This window comes from Equus quagga, chromosome 7 (assembly GCF_021613505.1).
Source record: "Equus quagga isolate Etosha38 chromosome 7, UCLA_HA_Equagga_1.0, whole genome shotgun sequence".
Lineage (NCBI taxonomy): Eukaryota > Metazoa > Chordata > Mammalia > Perissodactyla > Equidae > Equus > Equus quagga.
Genome location: NC_060273.1, coordinates 128,570,556 through 128,595,086, shown reverse-complemented (window position 1 = coordinate 128,595,086; position 24,531 = coordinate 128,570,556). Strand labels below are relative to the sequence as shown.

Here is a 24,531-nt window from a genome sequence, read left to right as displayed (position 1 = left end):
ACTAAGCAGTAAAGTCGTAAAGAGGTAAAGCCAGGCAGGTGGCATCTAGAAACGAACACTTTGTTCTAGGCCTGACTGTCCAGGCCGTGTAGACCACAGTGGGTGAGGGAGTGGAGAGGACAGGCGAGGAGGGGACACAGGAACTCTTATCCCCCTCAAGGAACTGCCATTAACGTTGGAATCAGGAGATATAACCTTGGAACCCACAGAGATATAACAAACACTGAGGCCCCTGAGGACTCAGTACGCTGGGGCGGGCTGGGGCCGTCCTGGAACGGGGAGAATCTTGAGAAACCATGATAAGGTTTTATCAGGAATGTAACGACTGGGAAGGACATCGATGGTTAGTGAACTCAAATGGGAGAGTTGCTGTTGGGGAAAAAGGGTAGGAGTTTTTCTGCTTCTGTTGGATAAGCCTGGATGGTCGCATAAAACACTTCCTAAAAGAGGGCTAAAGGGCTGAGTCGGGCTGCCACCACTTATGTTCTGAGAAAAAGAGAAGCGGCTGATAACCCTCATGGTTTTGGTGTGTGTAAGTAGAAATGATGGCTGGAAGGGTGACTGATATTTAACCCAGGGGTATCCGCCAGCTATTCAGTATGATGCATTTTAAACAGAACAATGAAAATTAACCTCATGTTCCAACAGCACCTTTTACCCATTCATATGCACATGTTAGCTTGCAGGATTATTTGTGAACTTTTTATAATGATTTCAAGGGACTAGGACGACCTTTAAGTGAGTCTGGCTTTGTGATCCAAATTCAATCAAGAAAGGAACTTCTAGGACATAGCAGGTTTAGGCCATTTTTAAGAGTCAAGTATGCTCCCTTGACATCAAGCCCGCTGACGTCAGGAGACTGGCAGGTGGCACTGGCACGTCGGCTTTGTCCTCTTCCACTTCTGCTCCAGAGCATGTCATCCTCCAGTCCTAAGACCAGTGCGAGGGGAACTCGGTATCATTCAAAGCAGCAGCTTGCACTTGATAGAATAAGTATGTATCATATCTGGTTCAGGAAAAAATAAACAACTAAGCTAGGGGAAGAGTTTGTGACTATAAAGTGTCATCCAAAAAAGGAATCTGCAACCCTTTTTGCAATCTGTCCCTTCCAGCTAAATACTCTCTCAACTCCTGACCACATGGGACCCTCTCAGGAGAGGGAGAAAGGGAGTGTCAATGGATGTGACTGAGAAAACCACAAGCTGTTCATCTTACATAAGACATTGAATTGAATTAGATACGGGGGTCCCCCAATTTCCTCATCAGAAACAAAGAAAAGCTGCAGCAGCCTGGCTGGTAGTGGCCTTAGAAACCATACGGCCAAATCCAGGAACCAAGTGGCGAACTGATCCAATTTCTGAGAGTGAAGACAGATCACATTCATGTACTATCAACAGTAACTTGTGAAGTCTGTTCACGTGGCTGGTGCTGAGCCTGTGCTGGGAGACCCCATCCTCAAAGGGTCACGGGCTCGCAGGGCGTCAGATAAGTCAGCCGAAGGGCACGGCATTGAGCTGTTGGTGCCATGAGAAGAGTAAGGAGGGTGTGCAATGTCCTGCCTGCGAGACGGAGCAGGCAGCCGGGAGCCAGTGCTGAGCTCGCACCCTGCTCTGATCAGTGCTGTCCCATGAAGCAAGGGGCCCCAGGCAGGAATGTGGCCAGAGAAGAAAGATGGGTCATCCTGGGAGGGGCTGCATATGTTATGTTTGGGACTTTGAACTTTGTCTTACACATTATGATGAGGGGTCCCTACAATATTTTTAGCAGAAAGTGACAAAAATCAGACTTGCATTTTAGAAGTCACTTAACCTCTAGGATACCTGCAAGGGTCAGGCAGGTAACAGGCAGGAATAAAGGTGTCCTGAGTAAGTGTGTCTGCATGTGCACCTTGCACGGGTGCATGCAGAGGTGCACACAGGCTCTGCAGGGAGCTGGAGATCACCAGGTCTGTTCAACAGGGCGGTTGAGCCCGGATCCGGTGGATTGCTGCCAGTGATGCGGGATGGGCAGGAAAGGGGACACACCTAGAGGGCCAGGAAGGCCAGTCCGAAGCTCCTGCAGTGATCCGGGTGAGGACGGGTGAGAGCCGGAGCCACAGCAGTGGGAGGGCAGGGTTAGCGGGTGTTTAGGAGGGCCAGTAAGACTCAGGGACTAACCCGCTATGGAGGTCGTTGGGAAGAGGAGTCAAGGATGGCTCCAGATTTCTGTGCAACTGCTTGAATGTTTCCATTCCCCGGAGTGAGAATATTGGAGAACAGATGTGTTGGGTGAGATCATGAATCCAGTCTGGGTCAAGAACTGGAGATCTCTGTGGATGTGCATCAGGCACTCGGGGGATTTGGGACCCCAGAGTAAGAGCCAGGGATGGTTGGGATCTCTCAAGGTGAGGGTGTGGAGTCTGAAGACAGGAGGACCAGGGACTTACCAGGGAGACAAGAAAACCACCAGAGACGGAGGAGCAGGCCAAGGGGGAAGAATGAGGAGGCCACGTGTCCTGGAAGGCAGGGTGGAGAGCTGGGAAGGGGCGCTGTGGTCAGCAGAGGCCAGAGGCCCACACTGTAGTTCATTCCTTTGAAACAGACATTGTATCCTCAAAAGAGGGAGGGAGATGGCTGAGCAGGAACTGCAGTCAGCCTCAGTGTGGTCTGAGACACACTGCACACTGTTTGCACTGCATTTTAGCTAGATCCTCAATTTTCTGGCCCCAAGCATTTAATTAAAAGAAAAAAAGCCCCAAGGAGTACTTTATCTGAGGAGTCATTTCAATAAACAGGCAGTTAGCACAAGGTCAAGATGAGGAAGATGTGAACAATACAGGGCTGTGGACGCTGCTGGGGGCGTGGGGAGGGGGCTGCAGGGACGGAAACGGGCCGGACAACGCACAGATGTCTACGTTCTCCCTGCCAGGAGTTCAGACAAACAGGAAGGCCTTAAACTTCTCCAACTGGGAACGCTCGGCTTTGCCTGAGGAGCAGAGGGCCCGAGCACATGACTGGAGCACAGAAACAGAAGGTTGTGATTAAGGCCGCAGGGACTGCTCCACACACAACCACATGCAGCGCAGCTGCACAGGCGCTCGAGCCGGCTCCCCTGCGCCCAGACCACGGCCGGGGCCCTCTCCCCCGGGCTGGCCAATGGGGTTTTGGGCACACGGTCTGTGAGGCCATCCGATCGCACCCACTCATGGGACGCAAACAAAGCCAAGACACCAGATTTCATCATTTTAAAATTTCCTGCTGACATCTAGCAGAGAATTTATGGGTACGAAACCTCTGAGCGGGAACCAAAGAGAAAATGTCTGGCGTAATTATCCGAATGCCGTGCTCTGTTCCAATAAGCCTATCACAATCGGGTGTGAGAACTGGGAAATGCTTCGCACTTCAAAAGTTAGGAATTTCACGAAATGTTTTCTCCTTGTAAACTGTTATATATATTTCTCCCTATTGGGTAATTTTAAAATATTTTTTAAAACTATGCAAACAAGGAATATTTCTTGAAATAACTAAAGTATCAGAACGTCTCCTGGGTGATACCCCTAACTGTTAACCATAAATGCTCTGCTGTATCCGGAACAGGGTCTCACGTGGGGCCGGACCGTTCTCTGTCATGGGGGCTGGTCCTGTGAGCTGTAGTAAGATGTCAAGCAGCATCCCTAGCCTCTTCCCACTCTAGGCCAGTGGCACTCTCCCAGTTGTGATAATAAAAACATGTCTTGAGGTACTGCCAAATGCCCCCAGGGGACAATCCTACTCTAGAAGGAACCACTTGTGGTCTAGACTGATGGGAGGTTCAGGTCCAGGTTACGGCACATTCCAGCAGAATAAATTAGGCAAGCAACTAACCTCCCTATGCCTCAATTTCCCCAGTTGTAAAATGTGGATAATACTACCTACTTCACAGGGTCGATATGAAGATTAAAACAGAAAATACAGGTAAGATGCTTGGCACAGAGGCTGGCACACAGTTAGCATCCAGTAAATGGGAGGAAGAATAATGGTTAAAGAAGAGAGTTGTAGACCCACAACCCTGGAGGCAGAATCGAGTTGGTCACTCATTTGGCCATCTGTAAGAACAAACCACCCACATAGCTCATGTCTAAACAGTCTGTACCAGGGCACTTATGGCTAGTACGTTAGAAACACAACCACTTGCTAATACTAACCTTCATGGAAATCAAGTTGCTTTAATCCTTTTGAGGATGAAACGGGGCAGGAATAAAGGGAAAAGAAATGAAATGGAAAAACACAGATCAAAGAGAGATATCCTGGCTCAAAGAGGAAAAGGTAAGAATTCCTACCTTTTAAAAACTACTTGGGCCACAAATTAAAAAACATGTTGAGTTTGGGGAGAGGGTACCATGGTAAGAGTTGGTGGGCACTAAAGAAAGCTGGTCCCTGGAAGAAGAGGAGGACAGTCCAAGTTGAGGAGCCAGGAGGAGAAGTAATATGGGCAAACATCAGGGAAGCAGGCAGCCCTGAGCACTCAGACCCTCTCCGGCCAAGAGCTGTCTTACAGCACGTTCCTGTCCACACAGCTGAGCCTCCAGAAGTGGGGGGGGGGGCAGAGCCACCCAGGACCTCCCCAGAGTCTGCTGCCTTTGGGGAGGGCAATAAGGAGCTGCAGACCAGGCTATACCCCCACGGTTGTTCCCCGGCCCCTCAGTGGGATTGGCAGGGTCTGACACTGCTCAGGGGGAATCCGTCCACACTGACAGAAGCCTCCCCCTCAGCCTCCAGCCCGGGTCCACCTCCACCACCTCCACACACGGAGGCCAGAAGGGCCACCTCTCCCGCCCAGCCCCAAGTTGTCTGGGCTTCCCACAGGCTGGGTCCAGAGGGAATAATCAGAATGCAAACACTGAGTCAATCAGCATGCAAACCTTCCTGGGTTTGGAAATGGTCAGTAACTTTATCGGGTAGCTGAAGTCTGAAATAAGCTGTTGAACACAGCCATGTGACTCACGGAGAATGCAACGCTAAAGTGGCCATATCTCCCAATTAGCCATTCAGAGATACAACCAAGTCTTTGTGAGATGACGCTGGGGAATATTTAGTGAAATGGCCTCTTGACTGCCTTTTTTCTGACCCATGTTTTACTTGCATCTCAATAGCACGCAATTGTCTATTATGTCATCCAAGTGTACCATATTTTTCTTTTCTCATTAAAGTAAAATAAATAACCCAGAATAGTAGCAGGCTTGTGCCCAGCGTTTAAGGCTGCGCATATTAACATTCAACAATGCGCCTACACATCTATAATCTTCTGAGCCCAAGTCCTGTCCACACAAAAACGCAGTGGAGGCCAGTGCGGTGTCACCCTGATATGCTATTATGTTGTTGTCAGTTGAATGCACTCTAAGAGCCAAAAGAGGAAAACAAGACAACCCTCCATTCTTTCCTGAAGGAAGGCCACGTAGCACCCTCCATTTGACCCCAACATCAGATCAGAGACATCACATGGCATTTACATCCCAGGGTAATTTTTACAAGATAAAAACTTCCACAGCACAGCTTAGAAAGTAAAGTATTTGACATAAATGAAGTACCCAACGGGTAGTAGAGGCTAGAAATCTGAAAAACAGGCAACAAATCTATAGTTGACTTAAAATATCCTAAACCCTTTTGAGAAACTGCAGACAAGTTGAAGGCTAAACCCACTTTCTCAGAATTAATTTGGGAAACATTTAGTCCTGCTCCAAGGAGAACTGGACTTCCCCAGCCAACGCTCTGTCAAGTCACCGTTTCCACAGTTTGTTCCTGTCCGGGTGCCATCTGAGTAACCAAGAGTTCCTCTCCCGCCTTGGCCATGGGGCCAAACACCTTGGAGACAGAAAAACAAACGGACTCAGTGCTGTCTGGAAACCAGGAAGCAAGACTCTGACGATCAAGCTCCAAGGAAGCTCTTAATGCCGATGAGATTTCTTTTTTTTTTTTTCCCAAAAGTTCAAATGAGAAGTCACGGAGAGCTTAGAAGTGAAGAAGGCTAACGAATGGCAGCATGACTTTCAGACTGCCCCCTAGGAGGCACCATCCACCCCCAGCGCTGGGGACAACTTTTAATTCAAAAGGATCAGTAATTTGGATCAGTTCCTGACACATTATTTCTCCTGACCCTTTAGTGTTTGCAAATTTTATATACAAAGTCCACTGCCTAAAAATGGGTCCAGATAATCAGTTCCACTGTATTTCTAGTGGAGCCAAGGAATGAAGGATTTTAGATTTTACTCCATTCACATGGAAAGGAAGGAAAAAAGACTGAAATTGGCAAATGTCATTATTACAACAGTTTTTAGTCCCATTAAAAGAGAAACTGAACAATGTCATTCAACTGAAAAAGTCAGCTCTTTCCCCCTCACCTCCCAGCTTTATTTATTCAGATACATGATGTTTACTGAGCTGCCTGGATAAGAACGTGAAGTCACCAACACTTCCAGTTCTGAGGCCTAAAGAGAGTAAGCACTGGATGGGAGCAGGGAAGATGAAGAGTAACATCCAAGAGCCATCAATCTCTACTTTCAGTGTCTCTTGTTTCTCAGTTCTGACAATCCTCTTTATTTTCTGAAAGTGACAGTTGCCAGAACTTTTCATTGATGACAATCGATCTCTGAACCACTACCATCTGGCTAAAATTGTATCTTTCTTTAGGGTAATTGCGCTCCCAGAAACAGAAAATCCTGCAATGTTCAAAGCAATGCATTTTATGTGGGCATTTAATGCCACGAGACTGTGTCTGTTGAGGGCTTCTGAGTTAAAATACATCTATAAGAGAGGTACCATTGTCCTAATTGACCCTGTCCACACACACCCATCTTTATGCTCTCAGACTGTCCCTCACTGTGCTCTTTTGGCACACGGCCATGTCTGTGCATTTGTTGTAGAATGTGTTTATGCAGCAACACCTAACAGTGACAGTGCCATTTACAGGCCTTATCGAGCGGCAGGCACTGTGCTACTGTACCAGGCACGCACTGCTGCTGAGCCCCCTCACCGCTTTCAGAGAGGTGCTATTATCTTGTTTCACAGATGGGGAAACTGAGGTATGGCCCATTGAAGTGAATCAATAAATACGGAGCAGTCTCCCCAACATCCGAGATACAGCATCCACATTCAAAAGATGCTAATAATTACCGACCACCAAGATAATTCTATTTTAACCAGTCTAATGCCAACAAGTTTTGAAAAACTGCCTTATAAAATTCATTCTTCAACTGGATACAAACAACCAAATGGTAATTGGCAGAGCCCCGTCAAAGGCAAGCACCTTCATACCTTAAAATTAAAAGTGTGCCCATACCAACACCTGGAATCCTACAGCAGGTGTCTTCTTAAGAACTGAGAAGGACTTTTCCTGGTGACCTCATTTTCCTGTCACAGCATTCCCACGAAACGTAGAAAGAACTAACAGAGTATAGCACTTTTCCCCGAAGCATGAAGCCACAGATTGCCTCTGAAAAGTGTTTTACAGTCTGAAGGCAACAGGGGTTACTGTGGGATGGAGCCGGGCCACGCAGCGAGGCTGGCACAGAGTTGGATGAGCAAATGCTCACAGCTTTAAAAACAGAAAGCATTACACGAGGAGACAGATGAAAGGATTTGTGAAACAAATCACTGAATTTTCGCAATACTATAGAGTCTCAAGAATGGAAATCATCTGACAGACTGAATCATGAATTTGTGCAATGCGAGAATTTATAAAAGCATCAGGATATGAATCATAGCCACAAAAGGTTTTCTTAACATCACTGTAAAAATCAGCGTTGTGAATTGCCTTGTAGCAACTCTTGTAAAAGCACCTGTCTGCTTGTTTTAGGTACTGACTCATTTCACAATTTGTAAAAATAATTTATAAAATCTACCTGGAGATTAAATTTCTGGAAACTAGAAGAAGAAAGGGGGAAAAAATTAACTAAACTAGTTCCAAACCCAGTACAGTAGGTTGTTTGAATGCCATTTTGTCTACCAAAAAGGGAGATTATCATGTTATTCTTTCTGATGAAACCAAGTCAAACCATAAGATCCTCTAGGCACTTTGTTTTTAGTACAATTACTCAAGAGCACTCCAATTCATAGCTAAACACCATCAGTAGGACTTTTCTAAAATTACAAATAATTTTGTCATGAAATTTAAAATGAGCTCCTCTGATATGCCAGGTGATTGTTAAAAGTTATAAAAAAAATTCTAAACTCTCTAACAGTCAAATTACATCATTAGGATTTAAAAACAGCAAATTAGCTATTTTTGGTTTCACACAGACATGTGGTCTTAGTCTACTGTTTCTCCAATACTCTTTCTTGTAGAAGGCCATGACCATAAGGCCACATGAAACCAAGCTCAACTGTAAACATTCATTCCCAGAGGTATGTCTACACACACAGTGGGGAGCCGGAGAATTTTACCCCAATGTGATGTCTTCACGAATTCCCTCCCAATGAGGGCTCATCCTTTAGTGAGATCATTTGCCTGGAGTCATACAGAACTGATACGATGTTCTGAGTCAGTGGCTCTTCCTAGAAGTTCCACGCTCCGTGGTTGTTGACTCTATACCTACTGGGTCAGAAATTATTAATCACTTCTACAACATGGACCCCAAACTGACCGCAAGACTCTGATCACACAGACTCATCCTTGGTCACCAACAGCACCTACACCCCCCCGAGAATTCTATACGCAGAACCGAAGCTGCTACTGCGAGTTCACTCCCAAAGGACCGGGCTGTTCTGAGCAGTTCTCGGCCGGCAGGAACAGTGCCCCACAGCCCTGCCCTACCAGTGGTGCCCCTTCAACCACAGCTGGCTCATTTTACAACCAGAAATGGGTAAGGATTTGGGTAAGCAATGGATAATTTGTCCTTAGCAGAGACTGCTGTGTTCCTACCCAATATCCATTCTCCTCGTCTTCACTGAGAGAACTATGGCCAGGACTGGGGTGAGGAGAGTAAGACATTCGCCTTGAGCACAAAATTTAAGGGGATGCCGAAAATTGATTGATCATGATAAATAATATTTTAATATGCAATCATGTAAAAAAATCAAAACTAATTTAAAAATTCACAGTGAACAAAATATCAGCATTGTAAATAAAGACTGGATCAGCATTACCAATTTTTCCTTTTGCCTCTGGCTCCAGTACGGCAGTAACATTGCATAAAACATCGTTTATCTTGATTACTGACCGTTTTGGTGCCCCCTTAAATTCTGCACCAAAGGTGACAGCCTCACTTGCCTCACCTTATTCCTGGCCCTGAAACAAACACTTTCTTATCGGGCCACGTGCCCAGCTTAAGAAAACCTACATTTCCCAGCCTCCTTTGCAGATGGGGTGGCCAATGAGATTTAAGTGGACGAGATGGGAAGGGGTTTCTGGAAAGCTATTAAAAAGGACCTGGCTCTCTCACTACCAACAACAACAGAAAAAGGTAACTATGTGAGGTGATGGATGTGTCAACTCACGGGTGGGAATCCTTTCACAATATATGCACATATCAAATTATCACTTTGTAACCTTAAATATATGACAATTTTATTTGTCAATTATACTTCAATAATGCTGAAAAAAGTAAATGGAAAAAACAACAACAAAGGACCTGACTCAGCTTTGACACTGGCCTTTCTCCTGTTGGGGAATGTGACCATGCAAACTCCAATGGGGACGTAAAGAATGAAAAGTCCTGCGACAGTCACGGTGGAGCAAAAAGATTGGCACCTGGGTCCCTGCCAACATCATGCAGCTAACTTCCTGGTCAGCCTACCTCAGGATTCTTTATTACCCGAAAACAACAGAACTCTCAATTTGTTTATTAAAGTAGTGTAAGTGGGTCTCAGTTAACCGACAAATGTAGTTCTTAACTGATACACTAGGAATACTACAAAAAAAACAGAAAGCTAAACACACAGATAAAACCATCACCTTCATTTAAATGGGGTTGTTCTGGAGAGATAAACCTCCATCTCAGATATCTCTCTTTCCATCTTTTTAACCAAAACACCAATGTTTCCACCCAAATGATTCTAGTGTCAGTTTACTATTAGGAAGTCCATTTCACTGGCCTTCCAAGTAATTACAGAGGCAAAAATCAGGGACGGGCATGGATTAGAAATGTTTCCCCCGATGGTGAGCAGGGGTTTAGTTGCAAGGCTGGTGGCTCTCTCGTCTGCTGCGCACTGACCAGTGGACACACAGAGTCAAGCCAATGGTGCCAGATGAGCCCGGTTCTGGTGTAGACCGGACAGCGCGTCAGCTGACTTAGAGATTCATCTCCCCTTCCTTCCCTCACGGAGTCCACTTACATCCTCACAACGGGGTCCAGTGGACCGAGATCCTGTTTCCTCGGGATGTTAGGGATTCACTGCTCAACGGCAGGAAAAACTAACTGAGGTCCAGCTCAGTGCAGTTGTTTTTTCAAAAACCAAGATTTTAGAAGACATTTTTCACATCCCTGGTATTGCTCCCCCTCAAAAGAGTAAGACCTCTATGTGAAGATATACCGGGGCGCACTGAACATTAAGCCTTAACTAGTGAGTATTTTGAACAAATGAAGCTTTGTTCCATTAGGTACAACAGTAATTCAAACCATATGAACAAAGTGTTGCCTGGTGACATTCCTCAGAAGACATGTGACAAACACATATGAGAATCAATCAGAATGAACAGTGACGAGTATTAGTTTGTAAGTGTATTGTTAGCGTTGTGGGAGGAGGGGTAGGACGCCGCGAGAAGGTAAGTAAAAACATAACTTTTCAATCTCCTTGAACAAAGGAAATAGGAGGAAAAGCCTCTCTCTGGGTAGACGATGTCGGTGCTTGAAAGGCTCGAAGACTCGGATTCCAAGGTCAGAGCCCCCTTTTCAGCAGAAGAAAAGAAAAGAAAGCGTCATTTACATTTCTCCCTGCTTGTATGGGTTGTTAAGTAATAAGCCATGTGCCAAAACCCTAATCTGCAGGATCAGCTCTGAAAAGAGGAAAAGAACTCTGCCAAGCATTTATCAACACCTAAAATTGTTTCTTTTCATTCCAAGAACTAAAGCTGTTTTATTAAATTTTTTAAACCTGAGGTCCACCTCTCCCCTCCAAACTTGCCTCAGATTTTAAGCCACTGCTCTTAGGAAAGGGAAAAAAATGCCAGGGCGGCCATCAGAACTACAGGAGCGTGGAGGCCCCGAGCCTTGCCCCACCTGCGCCTGCAGGGGGCAGATGCCCAGTGCTCCAGCGGTGAGCCTCAGGGGGCTGGTCTGCATGCAGCCCTCAGGACAACCCAGGACAGCAGCACCCAGACGGCATCCTAGGAGGGAGAGGCTGGGCAGCTGTGGCCAAACCATCAGGCAGCGCTGGTGGAGGGAGAGGAGGAGTGGGGGCCACTGACGCTGGTCGCCATGCTGCAGAAGGGTACAAATGGGGGGCTCTCTGAGGACCAGAGACCCAGCCTCAAAATATCCTGCAGTCCCTCCTAGAAGGAAGCAGAGCGGGCTCTCAGGGGCCTGGACCCTGCATTGTGCCTGGGACTACAAAGAGGGGCAGGAAGTCAGTGGGATCCTGGGAATCAGGCTGGTGCAGAGAAGGGAGCACTGGACTGAGAGTCCACGAACCTGCTCCTCTCCCAGTGCTGCCCCTAACCAGCTGTGTGTCCCTGGGCAGGTCGTTTTGCTCTTCTAATTCCTCTGGCTCCTCCAGAAACAAGGCAGTTAGAAACGGACCCTCACAGCTACACTGTCCGTCAGTGACTCCATGATTCACTGTCCTCACACCTCACACGTCCTTGGTGCTGACTCACTCAGGCTGCGACTGTGCTTTTCTCCTTCCCGTCATCCTTCAGATTCAAAGCAAACTAGGAAGGCAAAGGCAGAACTGCAGATGGGGGAGTCAATCTTGGCTCCTTCCCCTGTTCCTGAAACAGCCGCAGAGCCCTGAGGGAACACCGCCTAAGCTTTGGCCCCCAGGGCGCCATCGAAGCCCACGGCCTCCTCTGCCCCAGCAGCAAGTCTTCACCGCCCTTCTCCGCTCTGGTCAAACTGCCTGTTGCTGCCACTCATGACGGGGGAGGCGGAGGCTGGGACGTGGCCGGGGGATTTCACAACCACCTCAACGTAAGCTTTTCAAAGCTTAGAATATTATTTTTTGCCCTGTACTGTAAGTCCGCGGCAAAAACTTAAATGGTACTTTGTTTCAAGTTGAACAAGTTTGCTGGAATGTAGGAAGAAAAACCATCAACCTCTTAGAAGTGAAAGGGAAGAAAACCCATTTTCTAACGTCCCAGGACTGCTCCCCATTACACTGCAGCTCTTCGTATAGCACAGAAGGAAATGAGGCCTCATCTGAAGCCTGGGACACACCGCAGGGTAAGACACGAGAAGCGGTGTTGCCAGAGAGGGTAGGGAGGATGGTAGGGAGGGTGCTGAAGGGGAGCATCACACTCAGCATCAAGTGTGGTTCGCCCCCAGCAAACCATGGTGGGCACAGAGATAAAGACAACCCTCACACAGCTTCCTGTGGCCCCCGCTGGTGCAGACTCCCCTTCACATCTCAGCCCCTGCAACTGCTTGTCTCATCTCCGGAGTGCTCCCCAACGGGAAGAGGGGCACCGTCCTCAGTGGCCAGTGTGAGCAGGGAGGAATGGAGCAGAGCTACCCAGGGCTGGGACAGCCACGGGAGGATGAAGGGACCAGGAGAGAAAACCCATCCACAGAAGCCCCCTCCCAGCCAGACCCCTTGCCCAGGCCACCAGCTCCACCCACTAACTCCCAACCCCACCCACTCTGCTGATGCCTTCCAGGCCCAGGGCCCCCTGCGCAGGAAGTGGGCAGGCCTAGTCCTTGCTCCCCTGCTGAGCCTGGGTGGGGGTGTCTGTGCAACTCCCACCACTAACCACAGACACACCGTGACTGCTGGCCGCTGGACTCCATGACTACAGTGCTCATCCCCAGGAGCGGGGGCCTGTGGGCTCCTCCACAGACCTGACTGCACCATTTCCACCCAACAGTGGGCTCTGATTCTGACACAAACCGATTACTATCTCTAGAACACAATCAAAATCACAGGCTGGAGCCTACTGGTCTCAGAGTTTTAATGACCAGACTAACTGTTCACACCCGTGGGAGGGACTCGGCATTCTCCCTCAGGGAAGTGAGAGTCAGTCAAAAGACCCGTGAAAAGGGAGCTCCCTGGGCTTCCTTCGATGACGATCACCCATTCAAGGCTTCCATGGCCAGACCTCACTGTAGCTTCTGAGGAGCCCATGCCAAGAGCAGACCAACACCATGGACTGAAAACAGCCCCAGGACCAAACGTGTCCATGTGAGGAGCTGGGGAGCCCAAAAGCAGGTGGGACGAACACACATCAGGGGAGGGGATGGATGCCATCATTCCAGTGGATTTGGCCATGGCCCTGCAAACAGCTGCTGCCCCTACTGTCCAGGCACAACCAGCCAGCCAGATGCCCCAGCAAAAGGACCCTCCCTCCCAAGAGAAGCCTTTCAAGGAGACAGAGGATGCCGTGTTCTCTTCCCTCTGGAAGAATCTTCAACAGCTTCCAGAGCCAGCACGAGTATTGCCTTCATCTCTCTCAACCAGACCTGTCATACTTGTTCTCCGAGAGACTGGATAAGAACCCCTGCCTCTCAAGCAACGTTTTATTCCCCCACAGGGCAAACTGCTGACATCCTCAGGAGACTTTTAAAATGATCGAAGTGACTTTCACTCACAGCTTTAATGTCTGGGCTGTTCTTTTACCCTCACGATTTTGGTCAAGTCTGCTCTACTATTTTAGAAGAGTCGCAGTCATACATCAACCAGCACAGGGCTACGTTTCACTGAATTAGTCATGACATCTACAGTGTTCAGAGCCTGCCCAACCATATGTAGTTTTACCAGCAAAATTATAATACCCAACACTCGTAATCTTGTTGTTATATTAAGTGTCTCCACCACCACCATGCAAGGAAAACATCGTCAGTATGACGAGAAACAGCTGTCAAAGCACTTGCCTTTTTTTTAGCTTAGGCTAAATACAAGATGATAAAAATGGGATGGGGTAACTCCCCTGTCTGTGTGCCTTCAGACTCCTCAGAGTCCTGAGGATCACGGTGGACGCTAACCCTCTGCCACTCAAAGTGTGCGCCCTGGACCAGCAGCATCAGCATCCCCTGAGAGCCTGTCAGGACTGCAGCATCTCAGGCCGCAGCCAGACCCGCTGAGTCGGAATCTGCATGCAACCTGCCCAGGCAGGATGACGTTTACGCAGTGCTGCTCCAAGACCTCTCTCTTCCCACCCAAACCCCACTTGCACATGTACTTTGGCCTCAGTTCTGAGATCAGCCCCAGCTCCCTGGAGGTCACTGAAGCTTTCTCCAAGGGGCCCAGTTGCCATGGCGACTGCACTCTGGTTGGCATTCCATCCACCTGGCTGCCCCCTGCCCAGCTGGCCTCCTCCATTGACCTGTCTGGGATGCTTAGAAATGTGCAAGGTGTTTTGCCCCTAAAAAATGTTTATTCATGAGGAAAAAGGTCTATTTTTAGGTGTCAACTGCCAGCCCATCCTGGCTCACCCAGTCCCTTTCCTCCCACTTGCCCAATTAGAAAGATCATATTGTTTCCTGGCATACAATTCCAAGGGCACTGAACACAGGCAGGGGACCTGGAGGGGGCTCCAAGAACAGCTCTTAATGAATGGAAACAAGATGATTTCTGCTCAAAGCAATTTCCTCAGCACCCACCCTTTCCTCCCACCATGGACCCCATGCTGAAGGGACGCCAGACCATGTGGAAGTAACAGAACACCAACATATGCAAGGCATATTTTTCACCCTCAAAATACAGCAGAAAGAAGGGACAGCTGATCAGCTAACTCTCCTTTTATCCCACCCAAGTTGAAAGCTTAATAGTCTAATCCCAATTTCCCAGATGATGGAGAGATGAATCCAAGGTTTTACTAGAAGGAAGGATGTAAAATTCAAAAGCTTCTGACCTCACTATCTTCCCAAATTCTGACTTTTTAGAGGGACCCTGGAAATGACCATAAACACACAATTTCCCTGAATATCTTGGTATACTACAGGGATGGCAAGCACATCAGACCCTTTCCTTTTCTGTGCTCACAGTAGATGGCACTAATTCACCACAGGCATCTACCCACTGAGCCTAGGTCCGGCCTCAGAATCCTTCTTGTCAGAGCCCCTAGTCCTACAGAATCTCAGAGCCCACCCCAGGATTCCTGAATCAGGAGGTACCTTTGAACACGACCCCAGGTGATTCTCAGGCACACTGAAGCTCGAGAAGCACTGGTACAAGCTGTACCTGATGTGGCTCCGAAAGTGAGACACACTTGCTACTCCTTGTCTTGGGGTTTCTAACCTCTATGTCCCCATTTCTATTCCAACTTTTCCAGAAGTTTCAAAAACTAGAGACTTATATACAACAGGTGCCCCATTAAATTTTTAAAAAATTAGTAACATACATTCAAATATTAGAAGATGATATAAAAATCCAGATTTCTGGCTTTTCTTTCGGGGGGAAAAAAACCAATACACTTAGCAATACTGGGCTTACACTTCCACATGACAACAGATGATTAGAGTTAAGTAGTGGCTGCTCTTTTTAGACAGGGCATGGATTCTCCAATTTACCCCAGTCTCCACTAGTCCATATTGCCTTACAGTACAGCAGCCTGTTTTACTCCTTTCTGCTGCCTACCTGAATCTGTGACTATACCATAGAGACTAATAATGTTTCCCAAATTGCCCATGACCCCCACCTTCACATTCAACTCTTCTCACTAATTCTGAAGGTGAGCAACCACACCTGCACTGGTAGCTTCCCTCCCCCCTTATGATCCCTGTGTTGGGGAGGGGAGCACCTGCAGTGTGAGCTGCCTCTTCATATAGCTCTTGTCCTGTTTGAGATCCACAGGTTGCCTGAGGCCTGCCACCACACATCATACAGCCTTCTGTCGCCTAGTGCATGGCACCAAGCACACATCAGGAAACTCAATCCTTCAGAGCACAAGCCGTAAGTCTGCAGCCTAGTTCAAATGCCTGCTCTGCCACTCAACAACAGTGGGATGACCCCAGGCAAGCCATTAACCCCCTGAGCCTGCTTCCACATCTGTGAAATTAGTGGAAGCACTTAACTCAGTACTCCACTGAGGTAAGGTGGGAATGAACGAAAGATTGATTGTGAAGTGCTTCCCACAGAGCCTCGCAATTCTAGGCACTCAGCACAGGGGGTTATTGCTATCATTATACACAGCTGGTGCTCCACAAACGTTTGGTAACTGACTGACTTCCCATCACTTTTGACTGTCTCGTTCCCCAGAGGAACGGAGAGCTCGGCACTGTCACCTCGGGCAGGGAACGAGGCACTGCAGTCTGTGGGGGTCTGTCTCCGGGCAGGCTGCCCGCATCAGCGTCCGAGGATGTGGGCAGGTGGGCTGGAGACCTAAAACCACACAGCCACGTTTGGCATCTTCCTTACTCCCACTCACAACTTGCACACAAACCAGCCAAACTTTTCGCTTTTTTCAAGTTATTAGCATTTCCATATGCCTCCCTTTGAAGTTAATAAGATATATTTTTTAATGCCATTCCAACCCACACAAATCTCTCCCTTCTCTGATCTCACACTGAACTTGGTTAGACTGCACAGTTCCGTATTTAAAGCCCTCTCAATATTTCATACAGGCCATATGACTCTCCAGAAAAACTCCACGTGGCCTCCAAAGGTGACTAGCACTGTGTGTGGAAAACACACGTACACATACAGAACAATTTCCTTCTTTTGGGAAAATCAGATCTTTTTCTGCATTTATTCTATACCAGTAAAGAGCTAAGCAATGTAACAAACAGAATACATGGTGTGCCCGTAGATATCCATTCCCTTACACGCTACGAGACATGTTTCACATTAACTAAACTATGAGATGGAACTCTTCCAGTTTTCTCTGGTAATGTTTGAACCACACACTGGATAATAAATGAAAAGGGACTGAACTAGGTCACTGTCTTGTTTGTTTGTTTCCTTAAAAAGGGACTGGTGATGATCGCTGGGCTGTAGCATTTTATCTGCAAACACTGCAAAACTGACAGAAGAAACATGTGTCTTTCCAAAAACAATGATTTCCATGCAAGTTCTCCTTTCGGTTCTAAAATATCAGTGACTGATTTCAACAGGCCACAGACCTTGACCTCAGCGATCCTTTTGAAGAAGCACGATGGCCTCACATTCACAGCCTGTAGAATGCAGAGGGCCTAGTGGGCCTCAGGAGGAACCAGCTGGAAAGAAACACACTGGTGATTTCAGGCCCTGAGATGGGGAGGAAAGAGAGGTGTTTGGGATCATTCCTGGCACCTGTGGTCCGAGGCATTTGATCTGCATCCTGCTGCTGTTGCCGCTCCAAAACCAGCTTTGACTTCTATGTGGCACAAGGAAGCAGCTACAAAATTCACTGTTTTCACAGCAGCCCTGGACAACAGCTCCTCCTCTGCGGGGCAGACAATGGTCTTTTATTGAAGTGGCTCTCTGTGGCTGATTTGCAATGATCTGCTTGTCTGCACAAACTATACAGCCCTGCCAGGCAGCTGTTACCTTGCCATTGGGACACAGAGCTGTCATCCCACATTCTTGGCCTTTAGCAACAAGGAAACTCCCAGGTCTGTGACTTCCCGGTGTCTTTAGTGAGAGAACAATGCTGACCTCTAGCATTGCCAGAGGGAATCACGGAAACATCGTGGGCAGAGCCTGAGGTCTCCACAAGGAAAAAACGGCATGAATATTAGCATTAAGAACAAAGAAACAGAAAATCCCTTACCTCCCACTGAGAGGAAGCAAGTCCCTTAATTAACAGCTTGATATATCACCAGTGGGTCGCAGCTCCACCTTCCCAACCATCTATCACCCTCGCTGCACCCCAGACCTGGATGGCACTCACTCTCAGGACAGACTGAATCAGCTGCTTTGAAAGAAGTCGTTGGGGATAGTGAAGGTAGGGGACATGAAACATTTGGGGCACTAGAGGGAGGGGGAGAGCCAGGCACTGATTGGTACAAAATATGAACACACCGACCGGAGGCCCAGAGGCCCCCCCCAGCACTTCCTTAGCAATTTCTCACCCACTCCTGAATTACCCCGAGGGAGCCGCTGAGGGAGGTCACAGAACTCGTATTTCAAACCTGACTGCTCCTCGTAGAAGCCATTTCACATTTACTGCCGTGTGGAGACACAAAGGCAGCCATGGCCTATCATACTCCACGGTGGGCTCATGGCTGAGCCAGTCGCAAAGTCCTCTCGAAAAGGGGTGGGGACCCCCTTCATAAACCCAGGCAGTGAGTGTGTGACCAGTCTGTCCCCTGATAAATCAGGTACTGAGACAGATCCCAGGCTTCCGGTGATGGAGCATCCAGTAACACCCAAACGGGGGGCAGGGGCAGGGGGAACATAAAAAATAAACCCATAAAATAATACTGCGCTGCAAGACCCACACAAAAGATAACTTTCATTTCAGGCTTGCACTGTGGGAAAATGGAAATAATTAAAGCAGCCACTGAGGACCTGTATCCCCACTTGGGTGTGGGCAGTGCTGAGCGTGTGCCCACCTAGCCTGCGGACGGCAGAGACCAGAACCACTGGGGTGAAGTTAAACCAAAACCAAAAAAAGCACCCCATTCTTTACATGTATTTCTGTAGTAGAAATAACACTAGAATGCTTCGAGTCTGAATTACGACAAGGGTCCACTTTAAGAGGGAAGCCACTCGTAATTCTAGAATCCTTAAGTTACAGAAATTTAAGAGCTCTGTGACCTTCAGATTTGTTTTTTAAAAAAAACATTGTAGTTAAGCTTTTGTCCAACTACCTCCACATCCTTTGGAAATAAATTCTCCAGCATTGGGTGACGGCTCTCATTTGCCATCAGGAAAGAAAAGTTAACCCAGTCTCCAAGGGCTCATGTTACCCCGGGGCACGCTTTCTCCAGCACGGTCCCTGGAGACACTCAGGTTTCTGCAAAGGAGAGGCTGCCATGCCCCCACCCCCGTGCAGGAGGACCGTCAAACACACCCACTTCACAGAGCTGCCAAACCCACTGCTGGGTCCGGTGCCTCCGGATGGAAGGGCGCCTGTGGATCGCTTCCAGGGACTTCCAGGAACTGCCCTGCGGGGCTCTCCCCACGAGGCACCAAGCACCACCAACCTTCCCACTACTCGGCGCTCCAGCCAAGCGGGTTCCTGCGTGTCCCCTGCAGCTGTTGTCTCCTCACCCTCATCTCCACACGTCCACCTCCCCTATCCCTGAAGGTCTAGCTCAAACGCCATCCCCTGCCCGGAAGCCTTTCTCCTTAGACGGGCCCTCCCCTGCAGGGCGCTCTCCCTCACCCCGAGGGCCTGGGTGCAGGGTGGTCGCCTCAGGCCCCAGGTCCTCATCGGGCTCCCATCACATCCCTGCAGCCGCATGCTCTGCTCCTGTGCCCTAAGAGCCTCCAGGAAGGTCCCGGGGGCTCTGCCCTTTCCCCTGGCGGGAGTGGGGGGAGCGTATGTCCACAGAGTCCCTGGGGCAGGCCCTGGTGTGGGGGTCCCCATCCTTCCTGCTGAGGTTCTCGGTTTCCCACCTCTCTCTGCTGCCCCCCGAGAGGGCAGAGCAGATCGGTCGTGCCCTCAGCCTCGTCCCTGGGAGACAACCCTCAGCCCAGGCCTGGCCTCCAGGGCACATGGGGCGAGGTGAGGAGCTGCAGCAGCAATCTTTTCGGCCTCAGCCTGGCCTTCCTGTGCAGGTCCCAGAAGCACCCGAGCCCAGGAGGCCACGGTGGGGCTGAGCAAAGAGCCCTTCCTTGGCCAGTCAAGGCACCTTCAGGTACACAAAGCTGGAGGGCTGAAGGGGACAGGGAGATGGGCACAGTGACAACCAGGACAAACTATCGGGAGGATCAGGGCACAACCTAAAGCCACTACTGTACGTGAACTAAGGGTGGAGAAGGTGACTTGGGGCGGTGGGAAGGGTCTGTCTGAGCTTTGAGTCTCTGCAATTCCAGATGCCCCCCAGCAGCGGGCCAGGCGGAAGGGCAGGCTGCAAGCACTCCCCTCCTCCACCTGCTGTTGCGAGCCCACTGACCCCGGGCCAAGGTGGGGACACCCCAGGGGGTCTGAGGAAGATCACTGACCACCCCAGTGCCAGGGGAACAAGGAGGAGACTCCCGACTTGCCAACGGAGGAGTCTCCCAGTTCTCAGCTCTGAGCAGCGCCTCGGGTGCTCTCCCAGGCCTAGCCAACTGCCTTCCTGCAAGGCCCAGGCTGCTACAGGCCCAGGCTGCTACGGACAGCAAACTCTCTGAGGACAGGGACCGTGTGCCCCTACTCAACATCATGTCCTCTCCCAGCTCCTGGTGCGCTTAGCAGGTGTCCAATAACTACCTGTTGCATGACACCTCAGAGGGTTGAAGAGAGCTCAGATCTCTGGTTTGGAATCGTCAGAGGGAGCACATTTTGAACGCAAGGTACAAAGAGCAAATCAGCCTCTCCGTTCCTGGAGATTTGTACAGCAGGAGACAGGGTGAGCAGATAAAAATCTCTACATCAAAATCCATAGAGGCTGTTTTATAATTTAGCCAGGCAAACCTCAGTTGTGATTTCTGTCAACAGGATGACTATGTATTATCTGTCTGAATTCTCAAGTCACCGATCTGCGCAGAGGCAGTGGGGACACACAGCTCTGCTGACCACAGCAGTTTTAAAGAGCTCATTCTGGGGAATGCAGGCCACCGTGGTGGGCAGGTCGGGCCAATGGGAGAAAAGTGTGCCCGTAAGTCCTAGGCCACTTTCCTGCAACACACACACACACAACAGAACACTAAAACACAACCAACTGAAGCAACTGTTCAGCTGGCATTTAAATGCAGTTCACTCTGCTTTTCAGTAACTGGGTCAGAATCTAAGCTTTACTTTCTTGTCTTTTCTAAAAGAAAACATTCCCTAACCAAAATATGGAATTCATCTGCATTGTAATCCCCAGTGCAGAGCAGACTCATTTCCTCTTGATCTGCGTTTCACTTACTCCCACTCACTCTCGTTTCTCATGGACAATGAGTGCAAACACTCCCCTGCAGGAATTTCAACCGCCTTCTTGGAGACAGATGTTTTGGAAACCACTGACAAGCTGCCTGTCACTGTGAGGTGGATCACGCCCTCTCGCAGCCATTCAGGCCCACCCTGCCGGTGCTTCTGCATGCCCAGCTCTCGTAGGACCTGCAAGATCCTAGATATCTGTTAGGGCAGATCAGACAGACATCTACTATTTAGCAACCTTTTCTCCATGTCCCCTTTCACCAACACACTCCCCATCAGGAGACCACATCAAAGGCCCTATCTCAGCAAAGCCATCGTATCTGCTACAGAGTCAAGAGTGGGATTTCCTGGGCATGTCTCTGTAAAGACCTAGAATGATCAAATCCTTCAATGAAAATGTTACTTTCAGGAAGTGGGGTAGGCATTTGGGAAAGAAGATCAACTTGTGTAAGCTACCAGGACACTGTTCATAAATTTCTGCCAGGCAAACGGGGCCCTTGGGGCTTGAAAGAGTTATTGCTCAATTCTTCGTGAGCACCCACCTAAGTTCACGTTTCTCCCTGAGGGCCTCACTTGCTCCACAAGAGAAACACACTGCAAGCTTTAGTCTTGTTTACAATGGTGGGATGCATGGTGGCAGATCATTCGAGCCACCTGGATGTGCTGTGAAATAGTTTCTCAAACAGTTCCAGCTTTTGCAAATGCACCTATAAAAACAAAACTAAACGCCCGTTACATTAACTCTTCAGGGGACCTACTTTGTTCCAACTGAGTCAACTGACCAGAGAGAAGTTTCAGTAGAACCTAACACACTTGCTTTCATGATCTGGTTATTGGCAGGAATAAGATTAATAGGTTCACGACATTTGGAAGGGCATGAACTAAGTCGAGAGCAGACCTTCAAGAAGAGACCCCTCCTCACTGAGCCTTTGCTAAGCCTATGATACAGACAAGAACTGGAGAAGCTGAGGTACAATCTGAGGAAAAGACCCAACACTTAAAAACTTAGAACCTGTGCAAAGGTTATTCCCATCTGCCTCAGCCATGCTCCTGCTGTGGCTGCAGGAGTTCTAATTTCTACTGTACCAACAAAACTTGGGAGTGACTATCTGTGAGCCATTAAATCCAGGCACCAACACACTTCCAGAGCTGCACGTGCCTGCTTAGTATCAGCACACACTGTTAAGGTTAGACTATTGGCTCCTTTTCTCTGTGTTCTTTTTTCTATCAATGAGGATCATTTACATTTAACACTGAATTTCAACTTTATATGGAGCAGTCTTTGAGTGGATTGATCATAAAGTTGCAACTATGACAAGAAAGACATTTTCTCAAACTAGATATCCTTAGGTACTCTACTTCCCAAAACTATTGGGGGGGGGGGCGAAATAGACACACACACACACACACACAAAGGTAAAAATAAAAAAGAGATTAAGAGAGGGAGGCAATATATAGAACATTTAAGGACATACACTTGAGCCAAAGGGACCTGTCCCCAGCTCCCTCACTTTATCAGCAGTGTGACCTTGGGAAATTACTCAGTCTCTAAACCTCAGTTTCCCCATGTGTGAAATAGGCATAATAATAAGCCCTACATTTCCCAGCATGGGTGATGCATTCGAGACACAGCCCCCAGCAAACAGACAGCTATCAACAAATGGTGGCTTTTATCATGTGATTCTTACTCAACTCCAGGACTCACTGATGCTTACTTAACAACAACACAATCTGGCAGTCACCTACACACATGACCAGAACTGGCTTCCTGTTCTCCTTGCCACTTAGAGGTCACCATCTGCATCTTCTGTTTATATTGACCAAGAGTTTCCTGATGACATAGTAGTTACACAGAAACATCTATTTGTTTAGTTCTTTGCTTTGCTGCTTCCAAATGTCTGTGGATTGATCTATGTGGATCCCAGAAATGTAATCGTTAGTTGCTTGGCTAAAGAGGCTTCTCTCTCTGTTTGTTTTTACTAGAAGTCAGTCCTCTGAACCTGCGGTTTGCAAACTTTCTTTTTGAGCATGGAACACTATTTATCAAACAGAATCTGACAAGCACCTCCAGTTCTCTATATGAAACAGATCAAAGCAGAGCTGTGTCTATTAAAAGGTAAGAGGTTGACAAAGGCCACTTTGCTCTCACCACCACCATCACCTCCAGGCAGCCCCTAAAATGCCCCTAGGAACTATAGCGGTCTGTGGAACACACTCAGAAAAACCCTGATCTAAACCGCTCTTCCCATTTGGATCCCATGGCCTATAACCGTCACATGGCCTCAACTTGAAGAGTCGCATTGGTGAGCTCTTGCTTTTCATTTCTTAGCTTCATCAGTAATGACAAAGTCAGAGACCCACAAAACCACGGTCGCTTGCTTACTAAACATTCCTACCATGGCTGTGGTCTGTGCACATACACAGACCCCTACTTTGTTTTACTGACTGTACACTGAGTTACACCAACTCCTCAAAAGAAATGTCCTAGGACCACAGTATTTACACGGCTGTGCCAACCAGTCTGTATGACGTATGATATCATTATTATTGGCTTCTGGAGGAGCCATGTTCCATTTACAGTTTTTTGCACCCATTAGGCCATGACATATAAACTAAGGTCAATTCAATCCAGCAAAGACTCAAAAGAATTTTCAATGAGAATGCCATTCCCATGGTGGAACATACACTCCTTACAGTGCCTTTGACATACCAGCACAGTTTCCACACGTATGAAATCTTACAGGGACAAAAAATTGGAAAGAAATTCAGAGTAGGGGATCAGAATCCTGAAGCAGCTGGAGAAAGTCATCGCTTCAGAAAGACCAGACTAGGAAGCGGGCCCCTCCTCCTTCGTTTAATTGCTGCTCAGCGGAAGCATGACACAGACTTAACTGTGGGAAGGCAAGAGGTAGAGGGGGACTGGTTCAGGGTGGTCCGAGGGAGACCAGCCAGGAGTGATGGGGCTGGAGCCAACCAACAAAAGATCCCAACCAATCGTGAGGCAAATATTTCCTCCACAGAAAGAGCCGCTCTACTTCCCAAGGGAAAGGCTGGAAGGCTCCCAGCCTGAGTCACTTGGAAACAGATTTTACAGAGCACTCCAGGGTATCCCAGGGGAGTGATCCGGCTGGGCTGGAGGAAGAGGCTTCATGACCAAGTGAGTCTTTTCCAGCTCCAACTCCCATGGTTCCCGGAACCTTCTGCTTCTTCCCAGCTCACTATGGCCAGCGTGGCCACACCATGACTGTCACGACCCTCCAGTCAAGAGCATTTCAAGGCCTGGGCTTAGCTGCTGGTGTGCCTCTGCCCGAGGCCTCCCAGCTGCAGTCCATGAGCCTATAGTCCCAAGTGCCATGTAAACAGCGGCCCCTGGCCTTGGGGCAGTGAGAAGACCTGGAGGCAACGTCCAAGGAGGCAGTGCTGCCAGGCCCAGGCACTCGGCACTTGGCACTCAGGCCTCAGCAAGGGGCGCCGCCCCGGGCCTCTTCACACTTC

The 24,531-nt window shown here is 48.5% G+C and overlaps 1 protein-coding gene across 6 annotated transcripts in view; it reads right to left on the bottom strand.

Annotated features, from left to right (window-relative positions):
• The window catches only part of LHFPL2 (LHFPL tetraspan subfamily member 2), a 158,835-nt gene that overhangs the window by 40,234 nt on the left and 94,070 nt on the right, over positions 1-24,531 (bottom strand). Inside the window, exon 1 of one of the 6 annotated variants that reach the window (XM_046667274.1) lies at positions 7,269-7,389. The exons of the other annotated variants lie outside the window; for them this stretch is intronic. The gene's annotated coding sequence lies outside the window, so the exon portion shown is untranslated. Of the gene's footprint in view, positions 1-7,268; positions 7,390-24,531 lie in introns of those variants that run through there. 6 annotated transcript variants of the gene reach the window in all.